The sequence below is a fragment of the Salvia miltiorrhiza genome, chromosome 8, assembly GCF_028751815.1.
Source record: "Salvia miltiorrhiza cultivar Shanhuang (shh) chromosome 8, IMPLAD_Smil_shh, whole genome shotgun sequence".
Classification (NCBI taxonomy): Eukaryota; Viridiplantae; Streptophyta; class Magnoliopsida; order Lamiales; family Lamiaceae; genus Salvia; species Salvia miltiorrhiza.
The window spans coordinates 7,852,011-7,869,506 of NC_080394.1; the positions used below are offsets into that span (position 1 = coordinate 7,852,011).

Below are 17,496 nucleotides of genomic sequence, written 5' to 3' on the forward strand. Positions count from 1 at the left end.
ATGTTTTTGTGAGACGGACTATATGAATTAACATGACCAAAACAATACTTCTACAAAATGTGAAATGTTGTCTATTAGTTGGGCCAGGCCATACGTGGGAGTTGGGGCCTAACAATCGTACTTGGTATGCCTAAAAGAAGAAAAAACAACTATACTCGGTGGGTATGAAATCAGCAAAAAAATGGTTAGATATGATTATTTGAATTGAAATATTAGATAGATAAAAGTAATTCAAAATTAATCTCCATTTCCTTTGATAGATAAATGAATTTGCACTATTTTAATATTTTATCCTTCAAATATTCAATAATACTATATTTTATCAATTTATCCTATCGTTCAAAGGAGAGTTGTCAATTGAATCGGACCGCCTCGGTCCATGCCCTGACTTGCAAGGAATGAGAGCTGGTTTGACCAAGGCCCGGCCAATTCCATTATGGCGTGAGACTAAGCTTATCCATGGCCCATTTGGTAAGTGGTTACTGGTTAGGGCTTGGTCAGTTGGTTGGACTACTTATTTTGATTTTTGTGCACAATTTACATTAGGTTTTGAATTTATTTGAGGCTTATATAAGTAAAATTTTATATGATTTTTTTTTCTTTTACTTCGGAGTTTTACTTTCTAGTTATTGAATTATTTTATTTTTTATATTTTCTACACACTTTCTATTTAGTTTCTATCTTCTGCACAATTTTTATTTTGATTGTCTTCGTAACTTTTAAAAAGATGCATTCTTGACTTCTCGTTTCTAGTCTTATCTTAAATTCAATGAATGAAAGACAATTAAGTCTGAATAATAATCTATAAGGTTAATTGACAAGACTCAATAAATTTAAATTTAGATTATCGAAAGATAAATTTATTAGAAAAAGATAATTACTATATGAATTTATATTTAATAAATATTACAATATACTATATTGTTAAAGTATATTTTTAATGGTATTTCATTGGGCCTTCAGGCCACGGCAAGGCTGGAGGTTGATAAATGGCTCAATTGGTGCCCGTCTTAAATGATTGGGCCAACCCAATTCTGCCTCATTTTTCTATCAGCTCAGGCCGAAGTCGGCCCATGATGGGTTTGGGTCGGTCTGGCCCACTTAATATCTCTAATTCAAAGTAAACTCCTTTTAAATGAAGATGCAGACGGATAAGAGTAAATCAACGCTATCAGGATAATTGAAACCGTGACTTAAATTTATTCATATTTTTTAGAAAACCAAAGTAATGATATAAATATTTCATTAGATTTCTCTTTAAGCTTTCAAGTCCTCGTATATATTTCCATATGCTTTATTTAATTTCAAGTGCAAATGCTTGTTTAATATCAGCAGATCAGCTGTTCGATAAGAAGCAAAGTTTTTCCTATTTTATCCTTTATTGTCCGTATATATGTATGTGTGTGTGTGTGAGAGAGAGAGAGAGCTGGTGTTGGAACGTAGCTATACATATATATGGCTCGTCATCACGCGAACATGCATTTATACAAGAGAAGACGGATCTCCGGAGCAGCTTATTAATTTCCACACATACAAACTCTAGTCTCTATACACACACAGTAACACACACACACACACACACACATATATATATATATAATTGGAGAGAAAGAGAGAGCAATTAATCAGTTTTTGGTGGGAGGTTTTCCACCTTGCCTGTTGAAGTCAGGTATGGAGTAAGCATGGTGGTTATCCTCCAAACCACTATCCACTCCATCATCCTCCTGCTCCGCCACCGCCACCTCCACCGCCGCCGAAATTCTCCTGCCTTCCACCGTGCAAGTGCTCATCATAGCTACCACCATCATTACCAATAAAACCATCCTCATCATCTTACCCATCGATATATATATACCCTGCCATATTAATGCAAAACTTAATTTCAAGATCCGCACAATTATTTTTGCAATTTCTTCTCACAAATTATATCTACAATCAATATATATATGGACTTACCTGAGCAATGCGAGGTGATTTGATGAGTCAAAGTTGTTGAAACTAGATGTTGGTGATTATGCATGGATATATGTGTGATATATATAGTTGGGAATTGTGAGGGAATTTTTTGATGAGGTCTCCCACCAAATGAGGCAACATCGAGTGGGGGGTGCCCATACATTTTTATCACAACATTGATATATCACATCTATATAAATTTTACTTTTAAATTTTCTGTCTTTTCTTAATTTTTTTTCACTATTCTTTTTAGCTTTTCACAAAATCATTAACTTCGATTCAGAAAAAAATATTCAATATGAATTCATATGTTAAATTAAAGATTACAAGAAGATCTTTAATTCAATATAAAAATTATAAAAAATGAATTTCAAATGAATAAGTTATGATCATTTGAAGTGTTCGAATTAATTTTTATTTTCTCTCATTTATCTATAATATTGAACATCATATTGTTTTTGTTTGTTAGTGAAAAAAATAAGTAAAAGCCATTTTTTTCCTTTAAAAAAGTTTACATGATTGTTTAATTATAATTAATTTAAATTTAAATATTTTTAAATTATATTTTTCCATACACGATAAGTATGGTGTGGATGAGAAGACACGAGTTTCAAGAAAACATTATAAAATATATATAAAGTGAAAAAATGGTCTCACCGAATTGATTTGTTAGGTAAATAAATGGTTTGTGAGATAGAGTTTTTTGGTAAAAGATTCACTCTTTTAATAATTGAAAACTATATATATATAAATAAGGGTCAATTGCTTATAAATACACGAACAATACCTAAATTTTGATTTTAATCAGATCTATTTTTTTAGTCAAAAAATACATTAATTTTTAATATTTTGAAATTTGGCATAAGTCCTAAAATTCCTTGGATAATAGTAATTTGATTGTTTGGAGTTCGATGGACAATTCAAATGTACCATTAGAAAGCTCTTGATGATAGCTCTCTAATGATATTCATATATGAATATATTATTGAGTTTTGATCATCAAAAGTGGTCGGAGAAAAAAATACAGATTTTTATGACATTAACTTTCATGTCATTTTTTGATCATTTACAATTACTGAAACCCAACAATCTAAATATCATTAAAAAGATAACATAAAAAATTTTCCAATCATACTTTCAAATTATCCATAAAACTCCAAAGAATCAAGTTATTATATCCACCAAACTAAACAACATGGAGTTACACTTATACCCATCACGATTCTATTAATCCCAATTGATAAATTTAATCCAAAAGTTAAAAATGCACTGGTGAAAAATCCTGTTATTTTTGCTCGTCTTTTATTGCATGTTCACATATGCACCCGATAAGGAACTTAAATCTAGGTGTTGATAGATCAAAATACACAAAAACTTGTGTGCATTCAATTCAATAAGGATTTATTAATTTTAAATTAATATTATTAATTAAAATTAAAATTTAATTAAATTGAATGCACCAATAATGTACTATATGCAAGCAAAATAAATTAATTATATATAGCAGAAGAAAGTCGTAATATAAACAACACGTTAAATCCAAAAGCTAGAGACAATATTACATAATATAGTTCACTACAGAGTCAGAGGGTTTTTTATATTGAAAGTCGTGCTATAAACAACGGTTTAAGGAATCAATGACTTATGAGGCACAACACACATGTACACTGCACAATATTACATTATATAGTTCACATCAGAGTCAGAAGATTTTTTAGTACAATAACTTAGGTTGATTTGAAAATTAGGACAATAATTTTCGGACTTGTAAAAATAGGACACTAATTAATAAGCGTTGCACCCGCAGGACATTTATGAGCCAATTTTATCTAATTTTGAGACTTTTTCGCACGGACCAAATACATGACAACCCGCACGGAGGGGTTGATTATGTGGCAAGCACGTCATTTTTACGGCTCCAATTATGATGTCATGTGCTTGGTCCATGCGGAAAAGTCCGAAAATTCGATGATTGTAGGGCTGGGAATCGGGTACTCTACCCGAAAAAATCGGGTACCCGGTCCCGATTAAGATGAAAAACTAATACCCGATCCCGAACCCAAAAAAAAATCGGGTACCCTAATACCCGACTCGGGTATTCGGGTACCCGAAATTACCCGGTCAAAATTGCAGGTTTCAGGGTCAAAATTCGCAAAACCTAACCCCTATTTTGAAAATAGTATTTTCATGGTTGCTGTTGGGAGGAAGTAGAAGATTAGAAGAAGAAGAACAGGTACAAGTGGGGAGTCTGGGACGGGCTGGCGGCGCGTATGCTATTGCTCGGAGGCGGCGCAGCTGCTAGGACGACGGAGGCGGCGAGGCTGGGTCGACGGACAGTGGGCGGAACAGAGGGAGTTTTGGCTGCTGTTGCGAGGCCGGCCGCGGGCGGAACTGAGGCAGTTGGCCCGGGCGCCTGGCGGACAGCGGACTGGGCGATGGTCGTGGCGGGCGGCGGGTGGGACGACGGAGGCCGGCGCCGGCGCTGTTGGATCGACGAGTGAACCGTGAACGGAACAGAGGGGGAGTTGAGAGGGATTGAGAGCTTGGGGCGCACGGCGGGAGTTGAGAGGAATAGGGTTACAGAGTACAGACTGTGAGTTTGATTTGAAAATTGAAATTAAAGAATTAAAATTTAATTAAATAATTTAATATATATTTAATTTTAATCGGATATTTCGGGTATACCCGATACCCGATTTTTTCCCACCCTAAATACCCGATCCCGAACCCGGTCCCTAATTTTTCGGGTATAGGGTACCCGATACCCGATTTTTTCGGGTCGGGTAATCGGGTACCCGATACCCGAACCATATCTTCCCACCCCTAGATGATTGGCTGAGAAATGTCCTGCAGGTGCAACACTTATTAATTATTGTACTATTTTTACAAGTCCGAAAGTTATTGTCATAATTTTCAAATCAACCCAAGTTATTGTCCTAAAATACCCTCTGACTCGTTCACATCATGGATCGAATAAAATATAAAATCTATTTCAAAATATAAATTAAAAATTATTTCTATCTTTTAGATCGTGAAAATTTACGATGAATTTATCACTCTATTAAATGAACTTTTGATCATAGATTTAGATATCATCAAAAATAAAATTCTATTTTTTTGAATTCATTATTTTTCACAGTAAAATTAACACATGTATTTCACAGAAAATTCAACATATATTCGCGATTTATAATTATATTTTAAAATGAATTTGTATCTTAGTCCTATATAGTCCATTCACTTCATATATAATAAATGCTACAAAAATTAAATTACATGAAATAAATCGGCAAGTTGGTCTTTTGTGTTTCGAGAAGAACATGAGTGGTGCTATATTGTTTCTAAAGGTTGCTCTCAAATCGTGAATACATGCGCATAATTAATTTTGGGAGCATTATTGACAGTGAAACCTCTAGCTAGGAATAGAAGCCTCCACAAATGTCGATACTATTTCAATCATTTAATTTACTCCAACTTGCTGATATACCATAATTGCTCTGTGTTCTGATAAAATTGGCATTATTAATCAATCTATCAATCTGCTCCATCCACTACTTATTTTTTTCTATGATTTTCAGTCGGTGGATAGATGTTATTCTTGTTAATGTTAATGTGACGCACGAATTGGCTTATTACTCTTTTATCGATCAGCCACAAATGCACTATGCAAGGACAAGTACAAAAAGAGTTCGAATAATTTTACAAATATATAAAAGTCGAGATTAATTTATTTATTATGCAAATAAAAAAGTATGAACCTATTTTTGATACAAAATAAATTTAAGGGTAAATTTGGTATAAAACCATAATAAATTTTCAAATTTTGGTTTTTTCCACAATTTTTCATTTTTGTTTCAAAATTCATAATAAATTATTTTTTTTGGAATTTCCCACGATGACAGATTCCAATAAAAAATTTAAATGACGTGTCAATACAATGTAATTACATGGAAATTATGTGACATGACAATCTAATTGCCTTTTGCGTTTTAACGGTGCTTGATCCCGTTAGGGCTGCGCTTGGGGCGGCCATTAAAACGTGGGGGCGTTTTGCTTCAATTTTGAAACGTTGAGGTAGTAAACAGCGTCAACCCTGACGTTAGGATGTTAAAGGCGATAGGGGTGTCAACGTTGAGGGGGAAAGTGGTACTTAACCCTTAAATATGTCACATCATTCAATTCGGCGCCACGTCATTTAAAAAATTCGCTGGAAAGTCACACTATGGGAAATTCCAAAAAAGTGATTTATTATGTATTTTAAAACAAAAATGAAATTTTGTGGGAAAAATCAAATTTTGAAAATTTATTATGGTTTTAAACCAAATTTACCCTAAATTTAAATATCAGGTTGAACTCGATTTTGATAATTAAAAGAAGAATAACGTAATTCAAAAGACAATTTTTACAAGCGCCAGTTTCGATCAGAAACCACCTTTCGATTTGAATGCAATATAAAGCTCTTCTAAAGGTATTAATTAAAAATTTTAATTTAAGGAAAAACACATAATCGGTTTCTTGCGTGCCTGTTTTGATAATTAAAATTTGTACTAATTTTATATATGAAAAGTTGGATTTTCTTGTTTCGTTTTTTTCTTCTTCTATTTTTCAATTGAGAGCCAACATTTTTTTTTGATAAATTAAATAAAGAAATTTAAACACGTCACTATGGTGGACTTGAATCTAAGACCTATAAATGGCCTTAAACACACTATCACTAGGCGTGTAGGCCAACACTCATACACTGTTGACATTTTTTTTATCCTACATATGTCGATATTTGTAATTTATGAAGTGATATATATATTGACATTTTTTTTATCCTACATATGTCGATATTTGTATAATTTATGAAGTGTTATATATCTAACTTAATTGATATCGATGCTTGTTATTTGCTATGCATGTATTTTTATTTTTTTTAGAACTACAAGAGATATCTAATACATAATCAAATAAGTAATTCGTACGCATGCGGAACCTCTATACCACACAAAGGTGAGAAAACTACTCGCACGCAGGCGAGACCATGCACTATCCACACAAGAGTGAGAAAACTACCTACACAAAAGTGGGAACACTACCCGCACTCAGACGATATTGAACCCAATACCTCCTACAAATGAAAGCCTTTGGGTGCCATGTGCATGTATTTGTACTCATTTAATTGGACATGATCTCGTACTTTTAATTATTAACTAATATTACTCGTTTGTATTTCGCTCTCGGAATTAGATATGAATTGCAGGAAAAACATACTACTAAATATTAATTAAGCAGGTCTAAAGATTATTGAGTAATTTTTTTGAAGAAAAGTACGATGAATTTTTTTTAAAAATAAAAAAATATGTTTCTAACGACGGCCTTGCAATGAAAATAAATACCGTCAACGACTGGTAAGTTTCCGTCGTTAACTAGATCTAGTTGTAAATTGGTAGGTATATATCCAATCATATGAATTTCTACAATGCAAGTGTCTGTATTAGTTTCATCGAGAAGGAACATTACGATAAAGGAAAAATGTATATCCCACCGTTAGTTTAATGAACGTTATTTTTGCGTTTTTTTGTAGTGTAATTTGACGCTTTAAATGACAACTTATAATTAACTTAGCTAGTAACTTATAAACTATATATTTAAAAAAAGAATTTACATAACATTTTCCTCCGAGACAGAAAAAGTTATTAAAATAAAATTATTTATCAAACCAAATATCCTCTTAATTAATTCTTAACACATGCGTAATAACAGTAAGAAACAAATAAACAACAATAGTCCCTTATATATGTTGCCACCATATGAGCATATCATAGTATTTTGTACATACACACATATCTGCCATAGGCCGTAGCTCATTAGAAACAAACTCAGCTTATTTCTTTTATTTAATTATTAGTATTATTTTTTAAAAAAAAGCAACTTAATTGTATACACACTGACTATCTCTCTCTCTCATCATTTTGTGATCAGGCAGGATCACAGGTACCCTTGCTGAAGTCGGCCATGGAGCAAGCGTGGTGGTTATCTAAGGTACTTGCAACTCCATCATCATTTACTACCTTCTGCTCATCCGCCGCCGCCTTTTCTCCCGCCGCCACTCTCCTTCCCTCCGCCGTGCAACTGCTCATCACCAATACCACCACCATCACCAACACACCCAACCTCATACCACCCATCTTTTCTATATATCCTGCCATTCAAATCAACAGTTAATTTCAACATTATGCATATCTACGTACCTATATATATATATGAAGTTAAGCTTTACAACTAAATTTCCGACTCACACTAGATTTCTTGATCGTTAAGAGCTAGGTTTCGCAACCTGTTGAGCGATCAATCGGTTAATTGTTGAAGTTGGAAGATTTTGGTTTTTGTACATGGACTTTCATTCCATATATATAGTTGGAAATTTAATTATTTGGTGAGGAAATTTAATTTGTTGATGGGGTCTCCACCAAACTAGGCAAGTTCTAGTGGGCTGCCCATTTTATTACAAGATTTGATCAAAAAAATGATGGACCTAAGGAAATTATTAGCCTTTACAAATATGCACATCATCATCCCATTACTCTCACCCAATAAATTTAATCACAAAGTCAAAGGATCACAGTGATAACACTGCTATTATATTTTTATTAGGGTTAATAATGTTTTCCATAAAATTTCATCAATTTTTATTTTCTCTTAAAAAATTCTCAATTTTCTGACTTTTTTCATAAGATATTTCAAATTATCGTTTTCTATTAAAAAACCCTCAATTTTCAGCATATCTAAAAAATGTCACGATATACAAATCTGGTGATAGTCACCTCATAAGATCTTTAGGTGGAACAACGTCGTTTTTATTGGGTGAGGTTAAAAAAACCACCTAAGAATTCAGATAACTAATTACTCTAATTATGTTGTCGCTTTTATATAGCGGAATATTTTTTGAAAAAACTCTGAAAGTTGGGGGTATTTAATAAAAAATGAAAGTTGAGGATATAATTTTTGGAAAAAGATGAAAATTGGAGACATTTTGTGGAAAAAGTTGAAAGTTTGAGGAGGATATGAAAGTTCGAGATATTTTGTGAAAGACACTGAAAATTGGGGACATAAAACATGATTAACCCCTTATCATTTTACTAGTATTTCACAATATTGCATGGAAATATTTAAAATTCTTTAAATTTAGAGTATATATTTATGTACATATAAATAATTTTCAAAATTAATTCGTTTGATTTAAAAAATGTATGGTGAATTGGTAAAGTTCTGCGCATGTACTACAGATATACAAATTAAATATATGTAATGTTTGGATATCAATGAATTAATAAAATTATCAACTGGTAAATTTTTGTATCATAAAATATCGATAAAATTATTTGACGATTTTAATTACATGAACATTTGAATATGGTTTAAGTTAATTTATTGGATGATTTTGGGTCTAAACAAAATGATTCATGTGTACTGTGTGTTTTATATAGGCAGAAAAAATTAATGAAATATTGGAGCACATAATTTTATGTAAAGCTCTTTTATGGATATGATATATATAAATTCCTAAAATGGTACTTAGTTTATTCTTTTCTAAACCTAAAGTATACATAAAAGTAACCCAATAGGTGAAGGATTAAAGTATGATTACCAAATCATTTAAATTGATAGTTAGCTAACAACTCAAGGTTTAATACAGTACAAGTATTGGGGCTCGTTTATTACCACTTATTAAAGTGTATAATATACTTACGGCACTCTAATATTTTATTTGATAAAAAGTACTCCATCCGTCCCACGAGTCTTGACACGTTTTCCTTTTTGGGCCGTCCCACGAATCTTGACACGTTTCCTTTTTTAACAATAATTATTACCTTCTCTCTCCTACTTTATCACCTTTATTATATTCTCTCTCCTACTTTATCACTTTTATTACTTTCTCTCTCTTACTTTATCAATTTTATACTTTATTAATTACACACTTAAAACACTAATCTACAACTCCTTAATTCCCGTGCCGAACCCAAACGTGTCAAGACTCGCGGGACGGAGGGAGTAATATGAAACACGTAACCCTTTATAAATTAAAAATTCAAAAATATTATACTGATTTGAGGAATTCTGTACGAAGGTGATATACATAATACAAATCTTAATTATAATTATTATTAATTAGTACTTTATAATCTTAATACATCATACCAAACAACATGCTATATTTTACAGATATATAAATACATTATACCAAACATGATATTAAAATGACATATAGTAAAAGACATCTAAGTCAAATATATAACACATTATCTCATACCACGTACCAAACGAGCCCTTAGAATATATGAGTCGTTCACACTGTGCGGAAATCTGCACATGAGAATTTATGTAAATTAACAAGTAATAAAGTTATGAAAATATAACAAAATTAATTTCCAAAACGGAAAGATGAAAAAAATAAAAAACTGAAGTTCTCATTTTTGAGCATTCATAATCGTTAGTACTCCCCCCTTTTCGTGAAACTTGAGCAGTATTCTTTTTCGGGTTGTCCAGCGAAACTTGAGCATTTTTCTTATATTGTAAATATTTTTCCCTTAATTTATTCACTTTTTTACTTTTTCACCTATCATGCTTAACGCACAAAATACTAACTCCTTAAAATCTGTGTTGAATTTTTTTTTTCTCAATCTTCGCAGAACAGGTGGAGTATATAAACTATTATAGGTATGCTCCAATGGCAGTGGGCTCCGGCTGTGGGTGCACCTCATTCTCCACGGTAGTGGGCTTCTCATGATCCGCTGGCACGTCAATCATCGCCACCTTCTCAGCCGCGCACACTGGCGTCGTCTTCTTGGTTTCATAGGTCATGTCGAATCAACAACGTTGTTAGATTCAGAAAAAGAAATTGGAAAACTTTTGAGATTTTGATTGGAAAAAAGTTGGAAAGATTGAATTTATGAATTGCATTTTTTTCCCTATGTGTTTTAAGGACGAAACGATGCCTCTCACATAATATATGTAGATTTTTTTTTTTCCTTTCCAATTGAACTTTCATATCTCACCGAAATAGTCCACGTGTATTGACAATATGAATGCTCGTCGGAACAAATTAACTTTCAATCTCCCAACTTCTTTTGTGGGTTGCAAATAGAAAATGTAACAATGAGTATTATTTTAAGGTGAGACGTTTTCAAAAAAACTCTTAACCGATGAACCAAAAACTAATATTCACTCATTAGAAATTAATAAAAACTCTATAAATTTCTAATCAATTTTTTTTGGTAATAATTTAATAATTACTATTGGAGCTGCCACATGCAAAATTTTGCATTAATATTTATTACTCCCTCCGTCCTAATTTAATAAGCTACATTTTCTTATTTGGATGTCCATATTCAATAGATTATTTTTTAAAATGGAAAATCAATACATAAATAACAATCTCACCCAACTCATTATTTACACCAAATGTCACTGTGGCCCATAAATAATTTTCTTTCTTTTCACTTAAAAGAGAATATCTTCATTCTCTCTCATTTATTTTTTTGACAAATATACCAACAAAAAAGGTTATTTTCTCTCTTATATTTTATTATAAACTGTTCATTTATTTAATATTTGTACCCAAATCATGTGGCCTATTTAATTGGGATGAAGAGAATATATGTTTTATGACATCAATGCTACACCTAAGGCTTGTCTATGTGGTATGGATAATGTGTGATATCTTTGACTGAGATGTCTATCAATTTATTAGATATTAATATCATGTTTGGTAAGATATATAAAAAAGATGTTACGTTATTTTATTTTTTCTACTTGGGGGAGTTGGGGAGGGGGAGCAGTGGGGTTTGAACCCGGGACTCACTATTCACACATAGGAGGTCGCACCGCGCTGTTACACCTCTCAAACGTGATATAGAGTAAAAAAGATATGATAATAGATACCATGCTATTAATTTATAAAAAAAATTGATTTTTGAAACAAACAAGATATATAAGAGTATAATATTAAATATTTATCATGCATAGAAAATGAGCTTTTTGTGTGTGATACATATAAGTATATATTATAATGTGCGGTGAGGTTTAATTAGTGTATCAATAAAATAAATGCGATGCCACGGGAAATATTTCGAATTATTGCAGGCTTTGCAGCAAATACGGAAACCAGGAATTAGTATGTATGTATGTATTAAAAATGAGCTTTTTTTTTTTTTACTCAAAAAAAAAAATGAGCTTTTTGTGTGTGATACATATGAGTATATATTATAATGTGCGGTGAGGTTTAATTAGTATCTCAATAAAATAAATGCGATGCCACCGGAAATATTTCGAATATTATTGCAGCAAATACGGAAACCAGGAATTAGTATGTATGTATGTATTAAAAATGAGCTTTTTTTTTTACTCAAAAAAAAATGAGCTTTTTGTGTGATACATATGAGTATATATTATAATGTGCGGTGAGGTTTAATTAGTATCTCAATAAAATAAATGCGATGCCACCGGAAATATTTCGAATATTATTGCAGCAAATACGGAAACCAGGAATTAGTATGTATGTATTAAAATTGTTATCGCATGCATATATTAGACAGCACTATTGATAGTGGAACCAATAGGAATAGAGTCCACAAATTTGGATATTATTTGTGTCATTTACTGCAACTTGTTGGCTTACTAATTGCTCTCTATTTAGTGCGGTAACCAAATTTAGTATTAACATATATGATTAATCTGCATATTGTGCACGATGGGCAATCAATCAGGCTGAGTTGTCATTTAGTATGTTTTCTCGATTCCATGGGTCAAATAGAATGATCTTTGTTTGGATGTTGGTGAAGGGGGGCTTGGATTTAAAAATATTGATTGGTTTAATGAGGCTTTGGTGTTAAAATGGGTGTGGAAGTTTTTGGACCGCAATGACTACTTGTGGGCTAGAGTTATTTCTTCAATTTATGGGGAGTTGAAGTGGGGAATCGCGGAGGATATGGAGGACCGGATTAGGAGGAGGGGAGGCAGCTGGTGGGGGAAAATAGTTGGGATGGCTTTGTAGGGTGGAGAATGGTTTAAGAAAAATTTGAAGCGGGTGGTTGGGGATGGAGGCGTACAAAATTTTGGTCTCATACGTGGCTGGGAGAGCGGGCTCTTAAGGATGCTTTTCCTAGACTGTTTAGGTTATGTGAAAATAGGGAGGCTACCATTAGGGATGTGGGGAAATGGAATAATGGGAGTTGGGATTGGGAGATAAAGTGGAGGCGAGAGGGAGAGGGAAGTAGAGATGGTGAACTCTTTTCTGGACGCACTCTCTGGTTTTATTCCTCATGCAGGGAGGAATGACAAATGGGAGTGGTCTGCCGACAAAGATGGAGCCTACACTACAAACTCAACCTACCGCGCAATCAAGAACCAAAATCAGACGAATCTGCCAGAAAATATTGGATCGACAGCTTTTCCAAAATATTGGATTGACAGCTTTTCCAAAATCAGACGGCTTGGAGAGCATTTAAAAATAGACTTCCTACTTGTGATAATCTGGTAAAGAGGAAAGTGGAGCTGTATACTGTGGAGAGGAGCTGCTTGGCTTGTTTTCAAGCCATCGAGTCGGCAAAACATCTCTTTCTTCAATGCCCGAAGTCCGATGCAGTGTGGGATGTTCTACAGGGGTGGATTGGCCTAGAAACGGCTCGACCAAGAGCCATCGAGGATCACTTCATGTCCTTTTCTCACTTGGGAAAAGGAAAGAAAAGCAGTCGTTTTTTGAAGGCCTTATGGTGCTGCACGATATGGGTTTTGTGGAGAACAAGGAACGAGGGCCGGTTCGAAGGAAAGACGTGGGAGATCAATAGCACTTGTATTGAAATAAACGCAAGAATGTGGAGTTGGAATTCTATTTTTATGTTGCTTGACTGGAATGATTCTTTTTCCTCTTGGTGCTCTAGCAATCTTTCGGGATTGCTATGTTAGTAATTTCGGGCTTTTCTATTGGTTTGAAAGTATTATACAGCATGTGTGTTGTAGATCTTATATAAGGTACTTGTGTGGCTACCTTTCTATGGTGCTACTGAACCTCAATCTCGTAATAGGCTATACTCCATTGTTTTTCGTAGATTTAATCAGATTGTGGAATAATTTCTTTTTGAATACAAGAACAAGTTAGAAATTGTAGCTTGCGATGGCAAAATTCAATTGAATAATCAATAAAAAATATACGTTAATTTTTTTGTAAGCTTTCTAGCCCGATTGGTCGAACAAATTAATTAAAATCTAAAAGTTAGGATTAGGGTTCAAAATTTCTAACAAACCTAAATGGGTAATTAATTGCCCCAATTAACATCCCTATTAACACTACAAAAAAACATACGATTACCGACGGCATTTTGCCGTCGGTAATAAGGCACGGCCGCCGGTGATAAAGGTTACTGGCGGCGTTACCGGCGGCAAATCGCCGTCGCTAATCGGCTCGTCGGTAACGCCATTACCGACGGCGATCGGCCGCCGCCGGCAATTAACGGCGGCGAAACCGCCGGCATTTCCGCCGTTAAATACCGCGGAGAGTTGCCGAAAAATTACCGACGACAAATGCCGTCGGTAATTAGCGGCGGCGAGATCACCGTCGGTAGTTTCCACCGGACGGTGGTGGCGCACACGCCGGAGTTGTTCATGGTATTACCGAGGGCAAAATGCCGTCGGTAATTACCGACGGCATTTGCCCTAGGTAATATTTTTTAATTTAATTTATTTATTTTATTTTATTTATTTATTTATTTTATTTATTTTATTGTATATCCACAATTTATTTCGGTATTTATACAGTATTGCATAATTTAGACGAACTTTCCAGTCGGTCACCCATCTTAGTTGTGCTCTAAGTCAAGCACGCTTAACCTTGAAGTTCTTTTCGAATGGTCACCAGTACAGAACACTCGTATTATTGATATATATAGTATCTATTAATTCATTTAAAGTCTACTTCAATATACAATATCATATATATTCATAACCTTAGAATATGTCGAGATGATATACAAAAAATGTTGTTAATTACGGATTGGGCTCGTTTCCGTTCTTATTTTTATGTCGGAAAAATATTTATTAATTAATTTATTATTAATTTTCGATTTTTTTTTATCAATCTAGTTTATACACCATTCATAACCTTAGTGTTGATTGATGAGTGAATCACTAATCAAATTAACATTCTTAAGTTATTATTATAAGTTACTTACTAAGAATCTTGAATTCTTAGTAATAATATTAGATTAGTGATGATTGATGAGTGAATCACTAATCAAATTAACATTCTTAAGTTATAATTACAAGATTTTTACTAAGAATCTTCAATTCTTAGTAATAATATTAGATTAGTGATGATTGATGAGTGAATCACTAATCAAATTAACATCATTAAGTTATAATTATAAGTTTCTTAGATTCTTAGTAATAATCTTAGATTAGTGATGAGTGATGAGTAAATTACTAATCAAATTAACATTATTAAGTTATAATTATAAGTTTCTTATTAAGTAATAATCAATGTTTAAATTTTCACTTGTATTTCAATATATATTTAATTTTAATGTTTTTGTATTATTATCTTTAACCAATTTATTAGATGATAAATGAAAAAAAAATAAAAAAAAATTACCGACGGCGTTTGCCGTCGGTAATTAGCGGCGGAAAAATGCTGTCGGTAATTTTGGCCGGACGGCGGTGGTGCTATCGCCGGATGTCACCGGCGGTGGTGATTAGCGGTGGCCTCTTGCCGCCGGTAAATAGCGACGGCAACGCCGTCGGTAATAAATAATTTATATTTAAATTAACATATATTTAAATTAGCGACGGCACAACCGCCGCTAATTAGCGGCGGTTGTTTTGTCGTCGGTAATGCGCCGGTAATAGGCAAAAGGCGGGTCGCCGTTTTTGCCGTCGCCGTGCCGTCGGTAATTGCCGGCGACGACTTCGCCGTCGCTAATTTTGGCCGCTATTTTCGCGTTTTTTTGTAGTGTAAGAATATTTTATACCAATTAAAATGATAACGTATTAGATTGCAGCATACATAAAACATCTATGTCAATTCCGTCTAAATTAATTTATTTTTATTGAATTAGCCCTAAAATTCTTGTCAACCTTTTACCAATCCTCTAAGGAGAATTATTGACGACATGTATTTCTTTTTGTCCGAAGAATACGTTGAAATTTCCTCCAACTAAAGTGCCTTTTTGCATTAATTAAAAGTAAAAATGGGTCACTTTAATTCGTAAGGGAGGATGTAATCTTTGAATTTCAAGATTATTTAAACTATTTCAGTTGACTATGTGTTTCCTTTTCAGCATACTAATCATATCTATTGCTGCCGCCACCTGAGCTAAGAATTCAATTTATCTTCTAAAATCAGATGAAAATGTGAATGTTAAGAAGGTGATTTTTGTTGTGGATTGGTCAATTAATGACAACAAATAAATCCTTTGGAAATCGGCAAGTTAGTATTTGTTTGTATATGAAGATGGAGATGGTGACTCACACTGATTTATAGGGGTTCTGGTTTGAGAAGAGGGTGGTCGAATAAATTATCTAAAAATGTGCTAGCTAGCTTCAACATTTAAATTACTGACAATCGCACACATGTTTATAAAAAAAAAGTAACGTAAAATTAATTAAATTAATTAGGAGACTATTGTAGTTGGTGAATGCATGCAGATTGTTATATATGTGAAATTTATTTTATTCTCTATAGATTAATATTGGTCAAAACTTATTAATGCACAGAATTACAATGCATTAGTACATGGATATCAAAATAGATTAAATGGATATCAAAATAGATTAAATGCTCGTTTGGTTCAAGTAGAGGAATAGAAATGAAATTAGAGCATCCGCATTGGGGGTTCCTTGATAGCCTACTTGATAGTGTTTGTGTTATTGAGTAGGTAGTGCTGCATTGGGGTTCCTTGATAGCCTACTTGATAATATTAGTTTTTAAAGAGGAGAGAGAATTTTTTAAAGAGGAGAAGAGAATTAAAAAAAAAAGAAAATCACTCGAGCATACTCGAAAACTCGAGTAGCTCCTCCCTGCAACGCCTACTCGAGTGCAATACTCGAGTTCGAGTAGGGCATCGAGGATGCCGTTGCCAATGCTCTTATTTTTATTGAATGTTTGGTTTAACAATGAAAATAAATCTAGTAAGAAATTCTCTTTCTTTTGTTTTCCTTATATTTTGAGGGATAACAAATTGGGTGATTGGATTACCCTTAAATAAGGGTAATGATTAAGTCATTACCCAAATCAAACAACAAGTAATAGATTCAATTAATTGAATTCATTTCCAACCTTTAAAAATACTCAACTAAACGTGGGTTAAGAAGAGTCCCGATCTAGCTCCTCTTCTCAAGTCAAATTATAAGAGTAATTTTCTTAATATAGAAGATTTAATACCATAATCAAATTGCTCTTTGTTTATCTAAAATATAAATAAATAAGCATACATGGTCACGACCGAAAACAAGAATTGTTGAAATCATGTGAACACTTTTCTTCTTTCTTTCTAGAAACTGTCA

The 17,496-nt window shown here is 33.2% G+C and overlaps 1 protein-coding gene and 2 long non-coding RNA genes across 3 annotated transcripts in view; 1 reads left to right on the plus strand and 2 right to left on the minus strand.

The window, feature by feature from the left end:
* LOC131000554 (uncharacterized) overlaps positions 1-17,496 on the plus strand; it is a 407,676-nt gene that overhangs the window by 248,696 nt on the left and 141,484 nt on the right. The gene's annotated exons all lie outside the window — the stretch shown is intronic.
* LOC131000627 (uncharacterized) lies at positions 1,428-2,113 on the minus strand. Its single transcript, XR_009093754.1, has 2 exons — positions 1,957-2,113; positions 1,428-1,856 (listed from the first exon to the last, which is right to left on the minus strand). It is a non-coding gene; the product is annotated as an uncharacterized LOC131000627 (long non-coding RNA).
* LOC131000625 (uncharacterized) lies at positions 7,716-8,472 on the minus strand. The gene is made up of 2 exons (XR_009093752.1): positions 8,241-8,472; positions 7,716-8,143 (listed from the first exon to the last, which is right to left on the minus strand). It is a non-coding gene; the product is annotated as an uncharacterized LOC131000625 (long non-coding RNA).